Here is a 26,172-nt window from a genome sequence, read left to right as displayed (position 1 = left end):
TTTGTGCACTCTCGTTACTTAACCAATTTCTATTTTCTTTTCTCCAGCTCTGAGACACAAGCAAGCAGATTATGAGAATGAAGAAGGATGCAGAAGCTTGAATAGGGACTTCCCTGGTGGCGCAGTGGTTAAGAATCCACCTGCCAAGGCAGGGAACACGGGTTCGAGCCCTGGTCCGTGAAGATCCGACATGCCACGGAGCAACTAAGCCCAGGAGCCCCAGCTACTGAAGCCCATGCACCTAGAGCCCGTGCTCCACCACAAGAGAAGCCACCGCAGTGAGAAGCCCGAGCACTGCAATGAAGAATAGCCCCCGCTTGCAGCAACTAGAGAAAGCCTGTGCACAGCAATGAAGACCCAACGCAGCCAAAAATAAATAAATAAAATAAATTTTTTAAAAATTTAAAAAAAGCTGGAATAATGGCAAATTATTCTCATTCTCTTATGTAGCTTTTGGTACCCCCTGCATCAGCTCTGGCCTCAGTGTTCTCTACAGACTATAAATGCTTTGAAATTCTTTCTTGTATTGATCAGATAATGCCCCTCAGGGAAGGTACCACCCTGTCCTGCTCAGAGTTGTTGGAACGTGGAGAATAATGTACTTTGTTCTTCCAGTTACATGTATGATTTTAAATTACTGGGATGAGATTGAGAAAGCAACTCATATTGCCCTTCCCACTAACCCCCGACACTAAAACTTCTATAATGGGAACTTCGAATTTAATTTCCAAATAATACGCATTACTAATGGCAAATCAGCTTAAATTCATATAAGTGACTACACCTGTATGCCCAGACTTCACAATGCTATGATTGAAAAAATCTAGTCACATAAATAACCCCATATCTCTGTTTTAGCTCAATCCTGCACCCTAGGACCTCTCATTCTCCCTGCAAAATTCGTGGGTCTTCCCAAGAGCAAAAATAACGTACATGCCAAGACAGAGCACCTTCTGAGAACTCTCACGTGCTTCCTGCTCTCCCACATATGTCCCAAAGATTCATTTCTCCCAGGACCTAAGGGAAATAAAGGGAGTCCATGTAGAAAAAGGTAGGTTTGCCTCTCATTAAACGCTAAGCCAACTGTTTTCACCTGAGCACCAAAGTAACAATAACACTGGTCTCAAAAAGCCTCTCATGAAAACAACAGCCATATCTTCTGCCCTAATACTTCTTTACCTTACACAGTGATTCCCAATGGGAACAGAGAAGAAATGACACATTAGTCTAGGAAACTTTGCAAGCTGGGCCGACTCATCTCCTTCCCCAGAGTACTCTGCTAACTGAGAAGCTTCTGTGGGTACTGTTACACCCCTCGGGAGTACATGAATGGAAAACAAAAACACAGACTCCTTCCCAAGACAGTACTTCTCACACCTGGCTGCACATTAAATTCAGCTGAAGAGGTTTTAAAACGATACAAATGCCCTGAAGACAAGACCAATTAAATAATAATATCTGGCAGTGGGATTGCGCTTGAGATTTTGTTGTTGGCTTTTTAAAATTCTCTTAGCTTCTGTATTAGTCATCTCAGGAGCCATAACAAAATACTGTAAACAAGGTGGCTTAAACAACAAAAATTTAGTTTCTTACCATTCTGGAGGTTGGGAAGTCCCAGAGAAACGTGCTAGCAAGGCGAGTTTCACTCAGTGCTCTCCCCGCCCTCGGCTTGTAAGTTGCTGCCGTCTTGCTTTGTGCTCACATGACCTCTGTGCAATGTGCGTATAGCAGATGGAAAAGTAAGCACTCTGGTGCCTCTTTTTATAAGGGCACCAATCCTATTATGCGGGCCCTGCCTTATGACCTCATTGAACTCTAATTACCTCCCAAAGGCCCAGCTCCCAATACCATCACATCGGGAGGGAAAGCTTCAACGTATCAATTGGGGGAGAAAACACACATTCAGGTCATCACAGCTTCCCAGGTGATTCCAGTATGCTGCCAGAAGAAAATGACTCTTGTAGGGACTACAAACCAACTATTAAATTGTTTTGCTGTTTTGTTTTTAACTCTCCTTTGGCAGTACATGCAATACAAAGATTTGCCTGAGGAAGGTACTTCATAAATATTTGCTAAATAAATGAGTTGGGCCACATAAAGCAGAGGCCTTTCAATATTCTTGGCATGCCTTTAGGGCTTAATGAAGATCACTAGAACAGAATTTTGAATCTTACCCTGGGTTGCTCTACTTGCACTTCCTAATTTCCAAAAAGATAAGGTTACACTACTATGACCATAAACAGAAATATCAAACAAAATTATCGACCTTATAGAAGGCAAATTTAATTAGGGTTTGCAAAAATCATGCCAGTTACACACATGTCAACAGTGACATGATTTACAGATTAGTGAAAAAATGAATTTCAAAATCATGCTCTCATCCTTGAGTGGTCTAAGAAATACCACATAAATAACATATAGACCACAGTTGTTACATCAAAACAGAGGAAAAGAGAGTAACCATTCAATTATTTCTCAAATAAGGATTTTGGGGGTATATACATAAAGTACAGTTGGCTTTTAGTATATGAAAGAGTTTCTTGAACTGTTTCTCAACACCACATATTAAGTGATACTACACTTTAAGTCATGTCCATTAAGTAACTAGGGATGGATTAGTGTGTCTCTCAGTTATAGAGGGGAGGCTCATAAGATGTTAGTTATTCTTTCCTGACCCTAGCACCGTTGTGATGAAGAAATGACAGCAAGATTCAGGTACTTTATGGGCCCAGTATTTGGGTTCCTGGTTTCAAACACTTTCTGATGCAAAATATTACTTCCTTCCAATTTAAAAAAAATAGAAAACTATTAAAAACTTTGGATATGAATTTAAGCATTATTTTTAGCTTCCTAAAAATTAAAATTTTGTTTTAATAAACTCTTCCTACTACTGAATGCCACTATAAAGAATCATCTGCCAGTGTGCACATGTTCAGAAGAATGTATTAACATTTATTACCACAAATGTCCTCATTAATATTTTATAGAATGGCTGGCAAAGAAAGTGACATTAAATCTCTGAGAGACTGCTGTCTTGTTTATTTTACGCCTTTACTTGAATTTTGTAGTAGCAGTAGAGGATCAAAGTTTGTAGATGATTCCATTGAATTTTAGACAATAGAGTACAGTCACTTTTTAATTTATCCATTGTTACCTTCCCCTTTCTAAATATAAAATGTTAATCAGTAAGGAGATAAAATATTTGGGTTTCAACAAAAATAGACAAATGATTATTAATCTTTTAAAAGAACCCTTGCACATGGATCTGCTCTATATTAGCCATGCTGGCACTATGGAAGTTTGGCAAAACTTCTTCCCCACTACATGTCTTTACTATAGAGCAGCACTTTCCAATAGAATGTTCTGTGATGATGAAAATGTCCTATACCTGCTGCACAGAGGACTATGGTAGCCACTAGGCACATACAGCTTTGAGCACTTGAAACCTGCCTACTGAGACCATGGAACTAAATTTTAAATTTTATTTAACTATTTGCAGCAACATGGATGGACCTAGAGATGGTCATACTAAGTGAATTAAGTCAGACAGAGAGAGACGAATATCATATGATATTGCTTATATGCGGAATCCAAAAAAAAAAAAAAAGGTACAAATGAACTTATTTACAAAACAGAAACAGACTCACAGACTTAGAAAACAAACTTATGGTTACCAAAGGGGAAAGGTGGTGGGGAGGGATAAATTAGGAATTTGGGATTAACGTATACACACTACTATATATAAGATAAATAACCAAAAGGACCTACTGTATAGCACAGGGAACTCTGCTCAGTATCCTGTAATAACCTAAATGGGAAAAGAATTTGAAAAAGAATAGATATGTATATGTATAACTGAATCAATTTGTCGTACTCTAAAACACAACATTGTAAATCAACTATAGTCCAATATAAAAAAAAATTAACAAATTTACATTTAAATAATCACATGTGGGTTATGGCTATAAAATTGGACAGAGTGGCTACAGAAGTTAAAAAACTAAGAACTCATTTTCTCTGTATCCCTTTGCAGTTGACTGTGGCCATGTGTCACAGTTATGATCGATGAGACTGTATCTCAGAGTATAGTCATGAGAGCAGAACCACTTGATATATAATAACAATAATGATAATGATATGTAATAATAAGATGATGGTGACAATAATGGATACACAATTCTTGGAAGGGCTGAGTGTCCTAATTTATCATTTAGGAACGTATTCTGTAGCAAGAAACAACTTTCAGAAAATCTATAAAGGATGGCATTATTATCAATGGAATAGATCCAACCAGCCCCAATGAAAAAAAAAATGACAAAATGACAATGATTCCTTATGAATCCCAAATAGGGAGAATTCAAATAATGAAGAGATGAGTCTTCCATTTCCAGAAACCTTTTCAATGACAACTTTGCATTTCTATTTTGGACTTGCTCAGTATTGTGTTTTTGTTGTTGTTGTTATTTCTCTTGCTGCTATTATCTTTCTCCCTGAAACACTACCTTAGTGCACCATCACTGGCAACATTTCAACAAGAAGTAAACATCTAACGACATTCAATAAGTGAATTCTCCAGATTACTTTTAGGATCATAATCTCTCAAAGTAATAACTTCAATATTAGAAAAGTTGAATGTTGGCTGATTAGAAGCACGTATATTCTTTGAGTTTGCTCTGAGAAATAAGATATTCAGACACAGATGAACATCTGTAAGTAAGGTTGCAAGGGCATTAAGTCTTCTAAAGAGGCAATAAGTAGGGACAATGATCAAATTGATAATTTAGGACATTGTCGTTTTCCTGATTAGAAATGTTTGATGGGGGGTGTCCCTGGTGGCGCAGTGGTTGAGAATCCGCCTGCCAATGCAGGGGACGTGGGTTCAAGCCCTGGTCCAGGAAAATCCCACATGCCGCAGAGCAACTAAGCCCGTGTGCTACAACTACTGAGCCTGCGCTCTAGAACCCGCGAGCCACAACTACTGAGCCCGTGTGCTACAACTACTGAAGCCCACGTGCCTAGAGCCTGTGATCTGCAACAAGAGAAGCCACCGCAATGAGAACCCCGGGCACCGCAGTGAAGAGTACCCCTGCTCGCCGCAACTAGAGAAAGCCCGAGTGCGGCAAAGAAGACCCAATGCAGCTAAAAATAAAATAAATAATTAAAAAAAATTATTTTAAAAAAGGGCTTCCCTGGTGGCGCAGTGGTTGAGAGTCCGCCTGCCGATGCAGGGGATACGGGTTCGTGCCCCAGTCTGGGAGGATCCCACATGCCGCGGAGCAGCTGCACCCGTGAGCCATGGCCGCTGAGTCTGCGCATCCAGAGCCTGTGCTCCGCAACAGGAGAGGCCACAACAGTGAGAGGCCCGCGTACCACAAAAGGGGGAAAAATAAAACATTATTAAAAAGAAATGTTTGATGGTTTCCCTTTGAATAAAAAGATAAATCCCAAATTTTAGAACATGGGCATCAATGTCTTTAAACTATCTGTGGCATCTCCCTTTCCTGTTTTGACACATTGCATGCTCCATTCCCTCCCAACTCTTCACCATTAAAGGAAAATGTCCCATGCTCCCATGCTTCTCTGCCTTATACTTCCTTTAGCTTGATTCTTTTTCTTCCTTTCTGTTCAGGGTTTCAACTCAAAGAGGCTCTTCCCTGTCCCCTATCTGTAGCTGCCTCCATCACAGTGTGTTATGTTTAATACCATTTTTTCTCTTCTCTACCACTGAAATCTATGCTCTAAAAGAGCATGGAGAGTTTTGCTAATCTCTTTATCCAAAACATAATGTCTGGCATGTGATATACATTCAAGAAATGTTTGATAAATTATTTTATCAATTACCTTAGGCCAGGACAGGATGCAGTTAAAAACAGAAACAAAAAACTTAGGGCTCATTCCTTCTGGACAACAAAGGTTTATTCCTAGTTCAAGTTATATGTCTATCACAGGCTGTCGTTCTGCTCCATGTCATCTTCATTCTGAGGGAACAGGTCCTAGGCTGAAGCAACAGCCCCTATCTGAGACATCGCTGGTTTCAGGAGAGAGCCAGGGTAGAGGTAGTAGACCATTACAACGGTTCTTAAAGCCTCTTCTTGAAAGTGGTTAATTTCACTCACAATTTATTGGCCAAAGCAAGCCAAACAGGAAATTCATAGGATGAAAATATAAAATCTTTTTATAGGGAAGAAAAAATATTTTTAATCATAATACAGTTTAATATAATCATCCCTAATAATCCCAAATTGTTAATCCCTTAACATATATCAGGCATAGTGCTAAGTACTTTATATTATTCCTGTTAGAAGAAACTTGAAACCCCCTAGAAGTCAAGCAATTTGTCAAGCCATACAGCTAGCAAATGGCAGAGCCTAGTGGTAAAGATAGTTTAATTTGAAGATTAAACATTTGAGTCTTCACATTGCTTCCCCATAAAAGATGAATAAATAAATATAATTCTCAAGAAAAAGAGCACAAGAGGAGCAGCAGGCTGCCTGTTTAAACCATGGTTTTAATGACTAACTAGATGATAAAGTACAGGTTCTGATACAGGTTTTCACACATCTTTATCTAGGGCAGTGTCTCAGCCAGGGCTAATTTTTTCACTGTTTGCAAGGGGCCGGGGGTTGCTACTGCCACCTAGTGGGTAGAGAATGGAGAATCTGGAAAACATCCTGCAATATACAGAACAGCCTCACATCCAAAAACCATCTGGCCCAAAATGTCAACAGTGTCAAGGATGAGGAACTTTGGTCTAGGGTACAGATAAAAATATAGGTTGCCTTGAAATATGAAAAGCTTTATTCTCAAGTAAATAATGATAGGAAGTCATTTTTACCCTGATTAGAAGCATATTATTAATTTTTACTCGTTATCAATTTAAATAAGCCCTGAATTTTTGTGTTCACATTTTTCTAAAAATTATTCACAATTGATTTAAACGCAATTCAAGCTCTATACAAGTTCAGAAGGAAGAGGTCATTCAGCAGGAAGGTGACATTTGCAGGAGAGGCTTTGAGTACCACAGGATGTGGTCGCCAGTCAAGGAGCTGAAGAGGTGGAGCTGCTGAGAGCTCAGTTGGCTCTTGGAATCAAATCACTTTGGATATACTCTAGCGACATTTTCCCTCTCCCACATCTCACAAATGGCACTTTATGTTAATTGGCTAATGGCTCAAGTGTTTTAGCAATGAAAATTCAAGTAAATAATCAGTATCATTAATGTCTATTTGGCCTCTTAAATTTGCATAGTATATAGACAGTACTATTTCCTTATTACATTAAACTCAGTTTTTTATTCTTGATGTATCCCTTGAATATTTCTAAAATTTTTCATATTACCGCAAAGCTTAAAAGAGTGTTTTCCAAAGTATTTTATGACATATCTAGGCCTTATAAATATCTCCACTGATCAATTTATGTTCTGAACTTTTATTCACTTTTCTGAATGACATCAATGAGTTAAGGGGTTTCATCGTATAATGACAAAATTAAATAAGTATAAGTTTTAATATAAATGATGCCTCAAGCATTTTTACAAGTTGACAGGGGTTGAAGAATCAGTCAATATTGAATCAATGTTGAAAATTCTTACCTGGCATTTTGTTCACATAAACAAAGTTGATCTGTTTATGCAGGGCAACCACAGTGCGGTTTTGAGAAAATACACTAGTACAAGGGTTGTCAAGCTTTTTCTATAAAGGACAGATTTTTAGACTTTTCATGCAATATGAAGCTACTCAGCTCAGTCTTTGTAGCACAGAAGCATTCACAGATACTATGTAAACAAATGGCAGTGGCTGTGTTCCCATAAAATTTATTTATAACAACAAAAAAACTGTATGGTAGAAATTGATCTGCAGTTGACTCTGTCACGTATTTTCGTGCACCTAACACTGTAGGGTTGTGGAAAAAACATGGGCTTTAGGGTCAGACATATATAGTTTGAATCTCAGCTTTGCCACTTGTTAGTTATGTGACTTTTTACAAGATACATGACCTTTTTGAAGTTTATTTTTACCATCTGCAACACTGGATAATGAATACCTGCATAGAAGTATGATGGTTAGGAATAAATTAAGCAATTCAATGAGATAGCAAATACAGGCGTTCAGGGAAAGTCAGGTGTACCACACCTCCTCTCACTTCTAGGGAGTCATAATCCTAAAATGAATTAAATAACGAAACACACAAACAAACAAATAAAAATGTTTCAAGGCAAAGTCACTCAATAAAATGTACCTATTCTTATTGAAAATACTTAAGGTAGTATGATAGAGGGGAAAAAATGTCAGGGCCATGAAGCAGAAAAGAAATTTTTTTATATAGACCTAAACACCTATAGGAGAATTAGACTGATGGTAATTGTGGCCTATCAAAATTTCAAGTACAATACGAAATGTATCATTCAATAAATGGTGTAAAAATGACTGCAAATTGGAACAATCAAACAAGATAAGTTTCCAATAGCACAAAGGAGTAAGCATTTTTAAAAAATGAGGCCATAAATAAAAGTGAGGAAAATGTGAGTGAAGCTAGTCACAATATTGGAATATAAAACGGCTTTTGAGTAGCTGTTAATTAAAAGATTGAAAAAAATGATCTTATAAAATTAACAACAAAACTTCTGGATGATAATAAATTTCAAACTCAAAATTGAAAAATTAATAACTTGAAAAATAACAAAATGGTAATTTTCTTAATTTACAAAAAGCTTATGCAAATCAATAAGAAAAAAATGAACAAACCAATTTCTTAAAAGAGCAAGGCATTTTTTAAAAAAAATACAAATGACAATAAATGGTATGTAAATGATGCTCAATCTCAGTAACAGTGGTAACAATGGAAAAATGCAAATTATGAAAAAAGTACATTATTCTCCTATTAAACTGTCAAAAATTAAAATACTTTGATTTTTCCAGTGCTGGCCAGGGTGTGGATAAATGGGCTCTCTCATACTTTGTTGTTGGGAATATAAATGTTGTTCCATTCTGTCTGGAGGACAATTTCACAGCATCTATCACAATTTAAAATATTTATACCTTTTGCTCACTTCTTGAAATTTAATCTATCAATAGCCTTACAAAAGCCTGTCAAAATTTATGTACAAGCATACTCAGTGCAGAAATTTTCATAAGAGCAAAATGTTAAAAATAACCAAAATGCTGTTCATCAAAAGGGGACAGGTTAATACATTACAATGTATGAATATGATGGTATACTCTACCATAATGATAAATAATAAAATATTGATATACATGCTAGTGTGAACAGATCTCTAAGATCTATGTTAATGGAAAAAAGAAAAATATAGAATAATATAAGATCCTTTTTGTGAAAGTAAATTTAAAACTAGCTACATGTATGTGAATAAATGTATATTTTGATGAGGGAAAGGAATCATAAGAAACTGTTAATAGCGGGTGTTTTGAGGAGAGGAACTGGTGGTAAGCATTTTGCAATTTCCTGGAAAATATAAATTTTCTAACTTTATGTAATACTTTATTTGTCATAGGAGTTAAAAGGGTAAGGATATGGTACCTGAAAGTTACTGAAAGTAGATCTTAAGCATTCTCACCACCAAAAAAAAAAAAAAAAAAATGTTAACTATGTGAGGTGCAGGATGTGTTCATTATCTTGACCTTGGTAACCATTCCACAATGTATATGTCTATTAAATCACCACATTGTATACTTTAAATATATATATTTTTGTCATTTATCCCCAATTGTTACTCAATAATAAAAAGGAAAATGGTAAGAATTGGGGCTATTTTATATATTTTTCTGTATTTTGAAAAAAAAATCAATATTTTGAATATGAATATAGACACACACATACATGTTATTCTTATTATTATTATTTTTGACTGTGTTGAGTCTTCATTGCTGTGCACAGGCTTTCTCTAGTTGCAGCAAGTGGGGGCTACTCTTTGTTGCGGTGCGCAGGCTTCTCATTGTGGTGGCTTCTCTTGCTGCGGAGCATAGGCTCTAGGCATGTGGGCTTCAGTACTTGCAGCATGTGGGCTCGGTAGTTGTGGCACACAGGCGCTAAAGCATGGGGTTTCAGTAGTTGAGGCGCATGGGCTCAGTTGTTGTGGCGTGTGGGCTCTAGGGCACGTGGGCTCAGTAGTTGTGGCTCACAGACTCTAGAGCGCAGGCTCAGTAGTTGTGGCACACAGGCTCAGCTGCTCTAAGGCATGTGGGATCTTCTCAGACCGGGGATTGAACCCATGTCCCCTGCACTGGCAGGCGGATTCTTAACCACCACACCACCAGGGAAGTCCCCATATGTACTTTTAAAGGTTAAGCTACTCTCAAGAAAAGTGTTTCCAATGAAAGTATGTGGTTTGTATCAGAGTATGTTAAATATAAGGTACATAAAGAGAGAACAAGATGCTAAAATACAAGCAAATGATCATTTAACAGCTTGTGGATAAATACATCTTAGTTTCTTGGTCAGTTTTTCTGCTCTCAACAACTATGTCTTAAAATATTTATGAACTCCTAAATGTATGCTATTGAGGAATTACTAGTTCTACATTCTCTTTTCATTTTTGTTTGGTTTTGTAGGACTTCATTGAGGAAGTGTGGCCTTTTATTCTTTTCATTTACTTATTTATATTTATTCCATGTTTTCTTACATAAAACATTTAAGGCAAGATTTGAGTGTCTATATGGTCAACACTATAATGGTAAGTGTGGAAATAACCTATTCATTGATGTGTACAGTGTATTTTTAACCAATAAATGGATTGGCTAGTTTAAAACATCAGGTTGGTACTGTGAATAGAGACAGAGTCCCAAAAGATAATTCTTCATTGCTTATTGGAAATCTAACTACCTTTCATACATGTAATCAACATTGCTTTCAAAATATTTTTAAAGGCCAGTTGTATAGTTTGTAGTGATGTTGTAAGAAAATTATAGGACAGATGCACCCTTATTCACACCTTTCCTTAGTGCTGATCCACAACTATTATATCTGTCTTAAGTCACCTTTTTTTTCCACTTTCTACATCAGCTTTCCCAAAGGCCATTATATTTCTTAAAATTTGTATACTACACTGGTTACTTTTTTTCTCAGAAAATGGACAATCTTCCATCAAGGGAACTAAAAGTGGGAGTGGGATTAGATGAAGTCTACATGAAGTTTAAAATATTAATGAAAAATATGACGTCAACTCAGTATGCTAAAAATATTTTTTGTAATAGAAATTATTTCCAAAGACCAAAAATTTCTGTCTAACAGTTGTATCTCACTTCCAAATTTTCTTTGATCAAGAAAACTCCTTTCATTGTTGTCCTAGAAGTTTTCATGCATGATTTCATTTTCTTTGTTGCACTTGAAAATAGAAATTGAGGGTATAAAGTTATAACCCTAAGATACATTGATGCTGTCAAACTGAAGGCCATGTAATTTATTCTTTGCATTCTTCCATGTTTCTTAGCATGTCAAGGATGAATAGTCACTTTCATTAAGCACTATGACCCGGGTATGAAAATCCAAAGATATTGCAGGGTTTCTCAAAATAGCTTAGATCATTTAGCACCTTCTGTGCCATTTATTTTAAAGTTTAAGAAGTAGAAAACAAAGAGTGACTCAATAATGACATAATTATAGTTAATAATTATAAACAATAATAAATTATAAATGGTATTTACTAGTGCTTATATGAAAAAAATCAGCTTGGAATAAGGGGGACAAAATTAAATGTCTGCAGGAATGGTCTAGGTTATGCAGCCAAGTGAGTTGGGCCAGGGTGAACTCAGTAACTGGGGAGGACCGAGGGCAATAAGGTCATATTCATAATCTAAAGGGGTCATCGTTGTTCAGGAGGAGCGGATTTCTGCCTTGAAAAAAGATGGGCTCAGTGGCCAGATCTGATTTTTAAAAGGGAAAACAGAAATCAGAGTTTGTATGAATTCTCCTTAGTTTTAAATGTTGTCAAATATATCCAATTTACATAAAAACAAACCTAAACCCAAACTGTGTGAGTCAGTGTCAGCTCACTGGTTACTGGGTGCCAAGTCTGGTTAGAATCTATTAAGAGAGGAGTTTAGGGCTTCCCTGGTGGCGCAGTGGTTGAGAAAGTCCGCCTGCCGATGCAGGGGACACGGGTTCGTGCCCCGGTCCGGGAAGATCCCACATGCCGTGGAGCGACTGGGCCCGTGAGCCATGGCCGCTAAGCCTGCGCGTCCAGAGCCTGTGCTCCACAACGGGAGAGGCCACAACAGTGAGAGGCCCGCGTACCGCAAAAAAAAGAGAGAGGAGTTCACCCCCACAATATGGTTTCCATACAATACATTTGCATTAAATTTCCAGGAATAAACATTTATTTTTAACCACATACGTAGTTAACTACATATTTTTGCAAGAACAAATGAACTTTGATCAGTGATTACTGTGTTTTCTTTACATTTAGATATTTAGAAACCTAATTAATATTTTAGTCAGTCTTATTAATAAATTAAAAAATGATTGAGAGAATGAACAGCATATAGGGTAAGAAAGTACAGGTGAAGGAAGGCCTTATTATTTTTAAAAGCATTGATTTTGTTGTTAGGGACTTTACAAAGCCATTGGAAAATGAGTATTTAAGCACAAGATTTAATTTAATATAGAAAGCAATCCATCACTGCAAATTAGTAAAATGTAATTAACCGTTAGAGTAGGCAGGTTTTCATTAGTATACCAAAGCAAGTGCATTTTTAAGGAACATAATGCTAGTAATAAATAGCAAATATAAAAGGGGAAATAATTCACAGTGTTCTGTATATATAGATATACACTTGTGATTTTATGTAGATGTGTGTTATGTATCCATGACTGACTTCTATATTCATCACCAATGTAATAAAAAATGACATTAGGTTAATCACTCAGGCTGCAGTCATACTTCCTGGCCTCAAATGTCAGCTTTACTGTTTGTTAGCAGTGGACCTAAGCATGTTACTTGACCTAACCCTCAGTTTCCCCATATCATAGGGTTGTAGTAAGATGTAATAAGAAAAGCACTTGCAGCAGGGAATGTCACATCATAAGCATTCAATAAATATTAGTAACTACCGGGCTTCCCTGGTGGCGCAGTGGTTGGGAGTCCGCCTGCCGATGCAGGGGACGCGGGTTCGTGCCCTGGTCCAGAAGGATCCCGCATGCCACAGAATGGCTGGGCCCGTGAGCCATGGCCTCTGAGCCTGCGTGTCCGGAGCCTGTGCTCCGCAACGGGAGAGGCCACAGCAGTGAGAGGCCCGCATACCGCAAAAAAAAAAAAAAAAAAAAAAAAAAAAAAATTAGTAATTGCCATTATCAAGCATTTCTCTAAAAGGTGTATTGTGATTGGCTGATGTACTAATTTATCTCTTGATTCTCCAAAATTTTCATCTACTGAATAAATATTTTAAGTACTAGGTATTAAGGCAAGAATGAGAGAAAGATGTTGGTTCTATCCTGGAAGTGCTTAATTACTAGTAGAGGAAATAGAAATATATGCATGCCCCAAATTGCCAACGTGGCTTATGTTAACAGAGAACTTTTACAAAATATTAAGGAATATATATGGGCCTGGAAGGGTTAAAGAAAATTTAATACAGAGGAGATGTTTTAAGCTAAGTGAGTCTTAAGGATAAGCAGAGGTTTTCAGAGGTAATTATATTGATGACCTTACCAATAAGGTTACCAATAATATATTTCATCACAAAATACATGAAAAAATGGGGTTTACAGTCAGCAAAGTACCAATACCAGTGTTAAATATAATGAAATATTAGCAAGCGTCTGTCCTTTTCCTTTCTTAATGTGAAGGACGTCACCACACAAGCAAAACCAAATACCAAAAACAATGAGGTCAATTTAGCTTCACACGCTAGGCTCCACTTTTTTCTCTTTCCAGAATAAACAGTAGGATGTATCACATTAGTCCTTCTCTTCTACAGCAACTTCCTTAAAAAGTTCAGTCTTAGTAATCATTTAATTTTCTTGCTGTTCTCTCCCTATTCCAGATTGCTGGGCTTTAAGAGAAAATATTACAAAAGTATGCATTTAGGAATCACTACAAATGTGTGGGCTACAGTCTCTCTTGGAGCCTCTCTCCAACTTTGCCTGGTGAGTTCAGATTTTCCTTGGTTCTTAAAGCTATTCCTCACTGAAGTTATTTTCTTCCCTTATTTCTTCAAGTGCCAACAACTCTCCTCTCACCATCAGAATTCTTGACCAAGAAAATAAGATCTTTAGGCATGAAGTTTCTCAACTTCCAAATCACCTACCTACAAATTCTCATGCATCCACAGTCATCTCTTGCCTCCACAGGTAAAGCACTGGTCTCTGCCCCAGGAGTCCAGTGTCCATTTTCTCTGGCATGAGCAAGTTCTCTGCCCAGTTCTCCAGGCTCTGTGGTCCACCATTCACTCTGCCTTCCGTGTCGACCTGTTACACGTGGGCACAATCCCTTTGATGGTCTGCTTCTCTTCATCATCAAAGAGGTGGGTATGAGGCAGATTTCCGTCTTCTTTTCTGCTCAGTGCATTTAGAATCTTTATCATCACCATATAAAGGTGAATATGAGGATAAGCTATTCTGTAAGGAAAGATCAGAGTAATGAGAAGAAACTATAACATAGGAGAGGAAATTGTGTCAAATGTGACATTCCCCCACCAACCCATAATTTAAAGGGAAAGCATTTAAGAAGTATAATTTTCTAAAGAAGATCCTAATTCAAATAGGAGCAGTGTTTCTTCCAGAAATCTAAAATTTGGAATTTTGATGTATGCAGGCTTTGGAAGTGAGTCATTTAAATGTCAACTCTATAAGAAGCGGATTTATATTTACATTTTTACTAGAAGATAACTGCTCCTGTTTCTTCTTCACCCAAGGATTGACTGTACAACTTTTCTTTAGTTTCTCTGGTATTTTGTGAGTAAAGTGCCTTTTTGGTCAAAACCATCCAGTGAGTTTCTTTTGCTTACATATGAAAGAGGCCTAAATACTAGCATGTGATATAGACATGTAGAAGAAAAATTAGGGGTCAAAAGAGAAGACAAACAATCAGTACAAGAAAAGATGATTAGTATCATTAGTCATTAGGGAAATGAAAATTAAAACTAAAAAGAAATATTACTACAGACCCACTAGAATATCAAAAAGTTTAAAAATCGGACAATACCAAGTGTTGAGTGAGAATATGGGGTAATCAGAAATCTCATATATTGCTTGTGGGAGTACAAAATTGCACAGCCACTCTGGAAGATGGTTCTGCAGTTTCTTATAAAGTTAAACATACACTTAATATGTAACTGAGCAATTTAATTCCTAACTATTTCTCTAAGAGAGATGAAAGCACGTCTTACCAAAGAATTGCACACTTGTATTCAAAATAATCCCAAACTGAAAACTAAATGCCCATCAATAGGTGAATTCAATGAAGTCCTGATATATGTAACAATAAGATAATGTAAAATTATTATGCTGAGTGAAAGAAGCCAGATACAAAAGAAGCCAGATCCAGTGTATAAACACTGTATGATTTCATTTATTTGAAAGTTCAGAAAAGGCAAATTAATCTATGCTAGAAAGCAAGTGATCATTTGGACTAGAAATCAAAGAATTAACTTCTAAAGGGCAAAAGGGAACTTTTTGTGGTGATGGAAATATTCTGTATCTTGATTGTGATGGTGATTACCCGACAATATATATTTGTCCAAAACTCATCAATCTGTATACTTAAAACAGGTAGATTTTACTGCATGTGAATTATACCTTAATAAAGGAAAAAACAGGTAAAGAAAAATGGGAGCACAATAAAGTTTTGCCTTTGGGTTAATTGCCTAAGATGTTAATTGCTGGCTTTGCATCATTTCAGCATGAAAATAGTTATAAGCTTCTCTATGGATGTCTGTGGTCATGTCTTACTACTCCCAATAACACTTAGTAAAATGCATTATACATTGTGATTATTAAACAGATTCACACAAATTAGACTACTGTAACTTTTTTCTTTCAAGCAACCCATACAGATAGATGTCTTACCTTATGTTATACGGATAAAACTTTTTATCAAGCTATTTGTTAACCAGAATTTCTGCTTTTTGGTTGATAGTGTTGTTCTAAATACTACTAGCTCAGATACTCTAAAAGAAATTCTAAAAGGGAGGAACAAATCGACCTGTTGCTCTACATTTGGGAAGGGTAATTTTGAGGATTCCACAGGTAAGTAGGGAATCCTGGTAAGTTGTATGAATTACATTTATCCATTATGTTTAGTTTTTATCAATGAGACTTTTCCTTATCAAACAAAAAATAAAGGGAAACAAGTCTAGGTTTTTCTATGAACCCCAAATATTACCACCAGAATAAGATGACCTAATAATTCTCTCAAAGGCAGTTTGAATGAGATTAGAAGCTAATGTTTTCTGAATTGCATATTTGCCAAGTAAAAAAGTTTTCTCTGATTTCTATGCATATTCATTTAGAGAACATTCTTGTTTTTTTCTTGGATGAAAATCTACTTTTTCTGTAACTGAAATTGCTGAGTACAACCTGAATTATAAGACTTTGTAAATATTCGATTCAGATTTCTCAAAAGGTTTAGCTGAAATGTTACCTATGATGACAGATGGGATAAGAAAGACAGAGCAAGTCTTTACTCTGACCATATTCTGAGCAGAATGGATTTATGTTCTTGCTTTCTACCAAGGACAGAAGATACCAGGCTTCTATCATAAATCTACTTACATTTGCTGTGGAATGAGTATTACAGCCAAATGTTTGAGGGGATTTGAAAGAGTCATTCGGTTTCAAAATGGGAAAAACACGGGAGTTGGAAAAATGGTATCAGTGTTGTGCTGGCAAACGCTTAAAAGCCAACTCTCTGAAAAAAGAAAGCAAAACCAAAAAACCCAACCCTAATTTGTAGCATTTGCTGATATTCTTGATGTAAGAACTACTACCGTTTACAATTTCAAGTCACCAACGTCATGTCAACTGGCTTATAAATTCCTAAAACATCAATGCTTGTGAAAGCCATTACATGCTGACCTCAGCACACAAGTGAATTAAACACTGAAATTTGTTTTTAGCAATGAGTTTCAAGCTCATGAATGACCTGATCAAAGAAGAATGACAGTTCCCCTTTTAAGTGAAAGTGGAAAATAAACTTAGCCCTTATTGCACCAAACTGATGTTACTTTATTATTGCTTTAGCGTAGAAGAAAAAAATATAATCTTTGGGAAAATGATACAAAATAGCTCCTTTTTCATATCGTGGATTGTTTTGGGTGTCGTCTTCCTGCAAGTACCTATTTCCTTTGAGATCTACATTTAGAAAAATAACTCATGGAATTTAGGAAGTGAATGGAAACAGTCTTTAAGGCGATTGCAGTGGTACATAACAACTTCCTGGATCAACATTGTAATAGTGTGTCAAGTGATCAGAATAATTCTTATCTATAGACAAGGCCAGAAGTAAAAGGATGTTAGAACACACATATCTCTCAAAATATACACAATGCATACAAAAATTACTATTCATAATACATTTCATTGATTGATTGATTGATTGATTGATTGCAGTACGCGGGCCTCTCACTGCTGTGGCCTCTCCTGTTGCGGAGCACAGGCTCCGGACGCACAGGCTCAGCGGCCATGGCTCACGGGCCCAGCCACTCGGCGGCATGTGGGATCTTCCCGGACCGGGGCACGAACCCATGTCCCCTGCATCGGCAGGCGTACTCTCAACCACTGCACCACCAGGGAAGCCCCTCATTTATTTATTTTTAAAATAAATTTATTTTATTTATTTGTTTATTTTTGGCTGTGTTGGGTCTTCGTTGCCGTGAGCGGGCTTTCCCTAGTTGCTGCGAGCAGGGTCTACTCTTCGTTGCGGTGCGCGGGCTTCTCACTGCGGTGGCTCCTCTTGTTGCAGAGCACACGCTCTAGGTGAGCAGGCTTCAGTAGTTGTGGCACGCGGGGTTAGTAGTTGTGGCTTGCGGGCTCTAGAGTGCAGGCTCAGTAGTTGTGGCACACAGGCTTAGTTGCTCTGCAGCATGTGGGATTTTCCCTGACCAGGGCTCAAACCCGTGTCCCCCTGCACTGGCAGGCGGATTCTTAACCACTGCGCCACCAGGGAAGCCCCATAATACTTTTTTATTTTATTATCAAATTTATCCCATAATACATTTTAAAATTCCTATAAATCAAAAGAAAAACACAAAATGCCCATTAGAGAGAAGAAATTCGTCATATAATCAGAAAAGTCTCATGAGGTAAGTTCTATTATCATCATTTTACACATAAAGAAACTGAAGTACAGAGAGGTTAAATGATCTGTCTAAGGTCACACAGCTGGTAAGTGGCAGAGCCAGGACTCAATCCAACTATGCTTATCACCATTAATGCCCATTTGATACAGTGCCTGAACAATACCCTTTAACATTTATGGTTTAGGATCATATATGCATTGGTTGTTAGCACAAAAGGCTTGCTCAGGCTTCCTCAAGGAATTTGAGAATATTAAAAACAGGAATTGTATTTTGTGGCTAAATCTTACTGGGACCTAGAAAAAGCTACAGGCTCAACTTTCAGGGAAGACACAAGAATTGCTGCAGACACAACTCATTGGATGCAACACCATTCTGAATTCAATGCCACTCTGGCTTTCACATGACCTTGCTGCCCTCTCTAGAGCAAGAGTTCATTGATTTCTACAAGAGTGTGCTAGAATTGATTTGACTCCACTGCTCTTGTGTTCTTCTAAATTCCTTGCTCAAATTGTAGAAAAAAGAAACTCTGATGAAGCCAGTCAATTAGCATTGTCCCTGTGTAAGCAGAGCTGTGTGCCAAGGTGTCTTCATAAAGGACACTGATTATTAAGGAGAGAGAGGGAGTAGGAGAAATTAGGGCTTCAAGCTTTCATAACTAGAGGGATGTCCATGCAATAACTTAGTCTCAAATCCCTCCTTTGTTATTTTCATTTAAAAGCTGTGTTTCAATTAAATATTGAAATTCAATCCCAATGAATTTGGGGTGTGAAGTTTTTTCTTTTTTGCGGTACGCGGGCCTCTCACTGTTGTTGTCTCTCCCATTGCGGAGCGCAGGCTCCGGACGCACAGGCTCAGCGGCCATGGCTCACGGGCCCAGACGCTCCGTGGTATGTGGGATCTTCCCGGACAGGGGCATGAACCCGTGTGCCCTGCATCGGCAGGCGGACTCTCAACCACTGCGCCACCAGGGAAGCCCTGGTACATGTATTTTTGTTGATTATGCTCGAGTCTTGATTTCAACTGCATGCTCTAAACAACCTCCACTGAAAATTACTATACATTTAAAGGGATGCACTACTTGTAAACAGCTTTTTACAAAATGCATAAAACTGTATTATAAAACAAAAAATTAAATTAAAAGCATTAAAAATTCCAGGGAAAAAATTAAATATGTTTCTGACAAACAGATAGGTTATTGTGAGAAATACTTCCTAAAGTGGTTCAAATATTGACATGCTAGAGATGATTTACGAATTCACTAATGTACTTAGAGATTGAAAGCCATGATTTCCATTAGGAATGAATTTACATTCCGCTTCAGGGGAAAAAGATGTCTTTCACTTCTTCATCATTCAGTGTTAAGTACTTAGTTAGTCACAACTTTAGCCTCAAGCCTCTATAGGGATTAATGAGCAGGCACCAGAAAAGATTGACAAGGCTAAATTCAAAGACTGACAAAGTCTTGACTCAATAAACAGAAACTTATTTTTTTATCACTAAATTTAAATTTGTAACCAGGACCATATTTTTTTATCAATGAAATAAAATTCATATTTTATAGCAAGACAAGAAAAAATTAAACATTTTCTCTGCCCCTTTGGACCTTCTCCCTCCTCTTTTTTTTTTTTTTCCTACCCCCTCCTCTTTGGTGTGTACTGTGCATCTTCCTTAACCAGACCTCCTTAGGAGATAACATTCCTTCTTCATCTTGTAAAGGGTCAAGATGACCCACTACTGCCTTTGCATATGCAGATCTGGATTGTGTAAACTGTCAATATGTCATTTGACATATAACCCTTTGTCTCAAAAACTGTGTATAATAACTGTGTTTGACCTCAGAGCTTTCTTTTTTTTTAAGTTTTCTTTTTGTTTTACTGAAGTATTGTTGACTTACAATGATTCAGGTGTACAGCGAAGTGATTCAGTTTTTTATATATATATATATATATATATATATATATATATATATATATTCTTTTTCAGATTCTTTTCCATTATAGATTATTACAAGATATTGAATAAAGTTCCTTGTGCTATACAGTAGGTCCTTGTTTATTTATTTTATATATATTAGTGTCTATCTGTTAATCCCAAATTCTGAATTTATCCCTCCCACCCTTTTCCCTTTGGTAACCATAAGTTTTTCTATGTCTGTGAGTCTACTTCTGTTTTGTAAATAAGTTCATTTGTATTTTTAGATTCCAGATATAAGTGATAGCATGATATTTGTCTTTCTCTGTCTGACTTACCTCAGTTAGTATCATAATCTCTAGGTCCATCCGTGTTGCTGCAAATGGCATTATTTCATTCTTTTTTTATGGCTAAGTAATATTCCATTGCATATAAGTACCATATCTTCTTTATTCATTCCTCTGTTGATGGACATTTGTGTTGCTTCCAAGTGTTGGCTATCGTAAATAGTGCTTCTATGTACATTAGAATGCATGTATGTTTTTGAATTATCGTTTTCTCCAGATATATGCCCAGGAGTGGGATTGCTGGGTCATACGGTAACTCTATTTTTAGTTTTTTAAGGAACCTCCATACTGTTACCCATATGGCTGCAACAATTTACATTCCCACCATGTAGGAGGGTTTCCTTTACTCCACATATTCTCCACCATTTATTATTTGTAGACTTTTTGACAGCTATTCTGACCGGTTTGAGGTGGTATCTCATTGCAGTCTTCACTTGCATTTCTCTAGCAATTAATGATGCTGAGGATCTTTGCATGTGCCTGTTGGCCATTTGTATGTCTTCTTCAGAGAAATGTCTATTTAGGTCTTCTGCCCACTTTTTGATTGGTTTGTTTAGATTTTTGATATTGAACTGTATAAGCTGTTCATATATTTTGGAAATTAAGCCCTTGTTGGTTTTATCATTTACAAGTATATTCTCCCATTCTGTAGGTTGTCTTTTCATTTTGTTTACAGTTTCCTTTGCTATGCAAAGCTTTTAAGTTTATTTCTGTACACTAACAACAAAATATCAGAAAGAAAAATTAAGAAAACAATCCCATTTACCACTGCATCAAAAAGAATAAAATAGTTATGAATAAACCTACCTAACAAGGCAAAAGACCTGTACTCTGAAAACTGTAAGGTGCTGATGAAAGAAATTGAAGCCCATGCAAACAGATGGAATGATATATATACCATGTTCTTAGATAGGAAGAATCAACATTGTCAAAATGAAAACACTATCCAAGGCAGTCTTCAGATTCAATGCAATCCCTATCAAACTACCAATAGCATTTTTCACAGAACTAGAACAAATGATTTTAAACTTTGTATGGAAACATAGAAGAACCCGAATAGCCAAAACAATCTTGCGAAAGAAGAATGGAGCTGGAGGAATCAGGCTCCCTGACTTCAGACTATACTACAAAGCTACACTAATCAATACAGTATGGTACTGGCACAAAAAACAGACACATAGATCAATGGAACAGGATAGAAAGTCCAGAAATAAACCCACACACTTATGGTCAATTTATCTATGACAAAGGAGGCAAGAATATACAATGGAGAAAAGACAGTCTCTTCAATAAGTAGTGCTGGGAAAACTGGAAAGCTACATGTAAAAAAATGAAATTAGAACATTCCTTAATGCTATATACAAAAATAAACTCAACATGGATTAAAAACCTAAATGTAAGACTGGATACTATAAAACTCCTAGAGGAAAACATAGACAGACACTCTTTGTCATAAATCACAAAAAAATTTTTTTGGATGTCTCCTAGAGTAATGGAAACAAAAGCAAAAATAAATCAGACCTAATTAAACTTAAAACCTTTTGCACAGCAAAGGAAACCATAAACATAATGAATGACAATTTCAGAGTTTTCTGAAGACTGTCTCTCAGGTTAAAATCCTCAAACTGGCTTGAATAAAATTTTCCATTTCTTTCTTCAATCAACTATTGATTAATTTTTTTTCATTGACAATATAAAAACCACCTTGAGGGTTAAAGAATAAAAAAGAAATCTAAATTTTAATATTCACACGGAAGAAATCCTTAAACATGCCTGCTTGACACATGCTGGTACTATACAAATCTCCGTCTCACTGAAGAAAACTTGCAAAGATCCTTACAAAGGATTCCTTTTATAAATCGAGATGGAGCTTAGCCATTCAGTTGATGATCAGGGGCTACACTTCCTGGTACCATTTCCTTGTTACTGCTGAACATATCTGTCTTTGGGGTGTGCCTTGTGACATTCCACAGGGACTTGGCTACTCAAAGTGTGGACCAAGGACCAACAGTATGAGCATCACTTGAAAGCCTGTTACAAATGCAAAATCTCAGGCACTACTCAAGACCTAATGGATAAAAATCTGCATTTTAACAAGATCTCTAGGTGATTTATGTGCACATTACACTGAGAAGCACTGCTTTAAGCTCTTGAGGGGCTCACAGGCCATCCACTTCTCACAGCCCTTTCTCTTTTAAATCAACTATTTCCGGAAATACTACTTCACTCCCCCACTAAAATTACTGATTTTCAGGTTCCCTTCTGCATTTTAAAGTTCTCCTTCTAGGTTGTGGTGTTTAAGTTTCTTCTGCTTCTTCTGCTTAAGTTCAAGGTACCTTGGAAGGGGGCAAAATGACCCTTGGTTCCTTAGACTCCCAAGTTGCCATTATTTTTTTTTTCTCAAGTACCTGTAATAGTAAACATATCTTGGACTTTGAGAATTATTTTCCTGTTGAAACCCTCAGTTGGTCTACGTTAGATATGAGATTCCCATTTTGCATATAACTCTGACCCTATTTTACTAAAAGAGAATTCCCACCTGGCCTTACCCTCAAGAGAGGTATGTTTTGGAAGGACTGCTTACTTACATGATAGGTTCTTCAAATGCTTCCTTTTCTTAAAGGAGGTCATGTTTCTTCCAGTTTCATCATAATAAAGTGTGGAAAAGCCCTCTTGAATAAAGTGACCTGTAATTATAAAAACAAATGAAGTTTTAATGACTTACTGCCTCAAGGAAGAACACTTATACTGACAATTCCAAATGGCAGCTCATTAGGAGAAGGAGAGCAAGTTTGTATTGTTTATTGCATTGAGCTATGGAGTTCCTCAGGCAGGATATCAGAAGCAGAGTGTGCTTGTGGATTGGCTAATTTCTTAAAAGGAGAATGGATGGAAGTGAGGTGAGATTCTAAGGGAAGAAAAAGCATCATAAGAGTCATCAGACATCGTGCAGGTGTACTCACAAAATTGATGATAGTGGTTATTCTGTTTCTCAGGAAGATGGAGAAGAAAGGCAATTAAACTAAAATGTTATACTTTTCACAAATTAAAAACTCTATTTTTGCAATCATTTACTATATGAATTATGCTTCAACAAAACTTCAGGTGCACAAGATAAAATACCCAATGAAATGCCATTTTGCCCTCAACAGTTAAAAGTTTTGTTAAATCAATTCCATCCATATACTATGTGTTTGTGTAAACAACCTGTTTTCACAAAACTGAAATATTTCAGAATAGGAAGACAGCTCTATAAATCCTTCATTTAATGTATGTGAAAAAAAGAAGTAAAGTTTCTACTGACTATTCTGAAACCATTTGTTCATTCTTTCCTTTTTATTCTATGACTACTAGTTAGTATTCAGAATGCCCAGCTCTGAGGTTATAATGGTGTGCAGCAAAAATAGACTCGGCCCATGTTTTCCTGTAACATAATTTCATGGGTGAGACATACAAAAGTCAGATAGTCATACTAATGAACGTATAATTACAAAATGTGACAATGTTGAACTTTACTGGATCCCTGTGATACTGCAAAACAGCACTGGTTAAAGAAGCCCCCTACCTTGTGTCTAGGAAATGGCTTACTGCAGAGAAGCATACTTCCTCATATGATTTAGATAAGACTCATGGATTCACCCCTGTGTTTACCTACATCAAGTCCAAACACAGATGCCCCAAACTCCCATTCTTTGCCTCAGAAATGATTAGTGAGCTTGGCACAATGATTATTAAACGTTAAGCTTCTCTTCTTCTTCCAGACACATGAACTTTGACCCATCCTCAGCCTCGTCCAGCATACAGCCTGTCTTGAGTATACATGGGCCTCAAGGTAAATATTCTTTGATGTATTATCCAACCAAGCCACCTTTTCACTCTGCTTCTCCACACTGCTTTTTTCCAGCCTTATTTCTTCCTCATTGTAAAACAAAGACCCTTTTTGCCTAACCCTAGAGAAGCTTCCAGAATTTCTGGTCAGAGCTTTCTTTACTGTAATAGTACCTCCTTCGACACTCCCTCTCCATCCCTTGCAATAATCCTTTCAAATAAAGTCTCAATCCAGATTTGTTTTTTATTTGGCAAGTGAGATAAGGGGTTTAATGAAAGAAAAGCTGTTCATGAAATCTGCCTGAAGGACGACAGCAGGCTTCCTTGAAGCCTGAGGAGGAGGAAGCCTTCCTTCCAGTTGAGGAAGAGTGAAGGTGCAGAGTTTCTAACATTTAGTGGAGAGAGCCGGGGGCTGAGTTCTCAGGGCAGAGCCAGGCATGACCTGGGAAGAGAGAAAGGGAAAGGGAGGAAAGCTAAGCTGCCACTTGGTAGAGTGGGCAAGCATTATTTAAAAACACTACAGGGTATTGTTTTATAATCATCAAACTTGCTAAAAGCCTAGAACTTAATTATTCCCACCACAAAGAAGAAATGCTAACTTACACCATGATAGAAGTGCTAAAAATCCTTAAAATGGCAACCATATACAATATATAAATGTATCAAATACACATATATCCCCTAAATTTACATAATGATATCTGTCAAATATATTCAGTGGGAAAAAATGTCTACGCTTTGACCAACTTTATTACACATCTTGGGATCTTGCTTTCACTCTACTTCCTCTGTTTTTTCATTATTGTCATGACAAATGTCATATAAAACTATCATTTCAACTTAATACTTAAAAATCAATCATGTTGCCACTGAAGAGTCACTTGGTTTTAGTTACATTTTCACATTCATTTTTATTACCTTTCTTGAAAAGAAAAGAGCTGGAAGAAGGAAAGTCACATAACATTGATATCCTGAGTTTAATTTTACAACTTAAGCTTTCCATATTTGTACATTTGCATTCTTTGTCTTCATTTTAACTTCTCTCAATTATTAGATTGAACTTCTTGATCCATCTGTATTTTTCTAACATGAAAATCTTCAAAAGAGAAATTGAAAGAATTGTGCATTGAGCACCCAAATACTTAACTAGATTCTATAATTAATATTTTATTACACTTACTCTTTAGCATATGCCTATGCATATAATTAGAATGTTTGTTTACAGTTTCTTTTTCTGGCAAAATTTACATATGATGAAGTACACAAGCTTATTTATATACTTATTTATTTACTTACTTAGACCATACCACACTGCATGTGGGATCTTAGTTCCCTGACCAGGGATCAAACCCGTGCTGCAGAAGTGTAGAGTCTTAACCACTGGGCCACCAGGGAAATCTCAGATGAAATACACAGTCTTAAGTGTAACATCACTAAAGGTCTCTGAAAGTTCCATGACATTCCTTTCCAATCACTGCCCACTCCCACTTCCAGAGTTAAGATATTCTGATTTTTCCCCCATAGCTTAGTTTTGCCTGCTCTAGAATGACACATAAATGGGATTATTCATGTGTTCTTCATATAAATAGAATTACTTATATGCCCATGGTACAAGGCTTTAAAAAAATACTAAAGGGAACTCTCTTGCACTGTTGGTGGGAATGTAAATTGATACAGTCACTATGGAGAACAGTATAGAGATTCCTTTAAAAACTAAAAACAGAATTACCACATGACCCAGCAATCCCACTACTGGGCATATACCCAGAGAAAACCATAATTCAAAAAGGCATATGCACCCCAATGTTCACTGCAGCACTGTTTACAATAGCTAG

Source organism: Mesoplodon mirus, assembly GCF_964341445.2.
Source record: "Mesoplodon mirus genome assembly, chromosome: 9".
NCBI classification, from domain to species: domain Eukaryota; kingdom Metazoa; phylum Chordata; class Mammalia; order Artiodactyla; family Ziphiidae; genus Mesoplodon; species Mesoplodon mirus.
Note: the sequence above shows the minus strand (reverse complement) of the source record.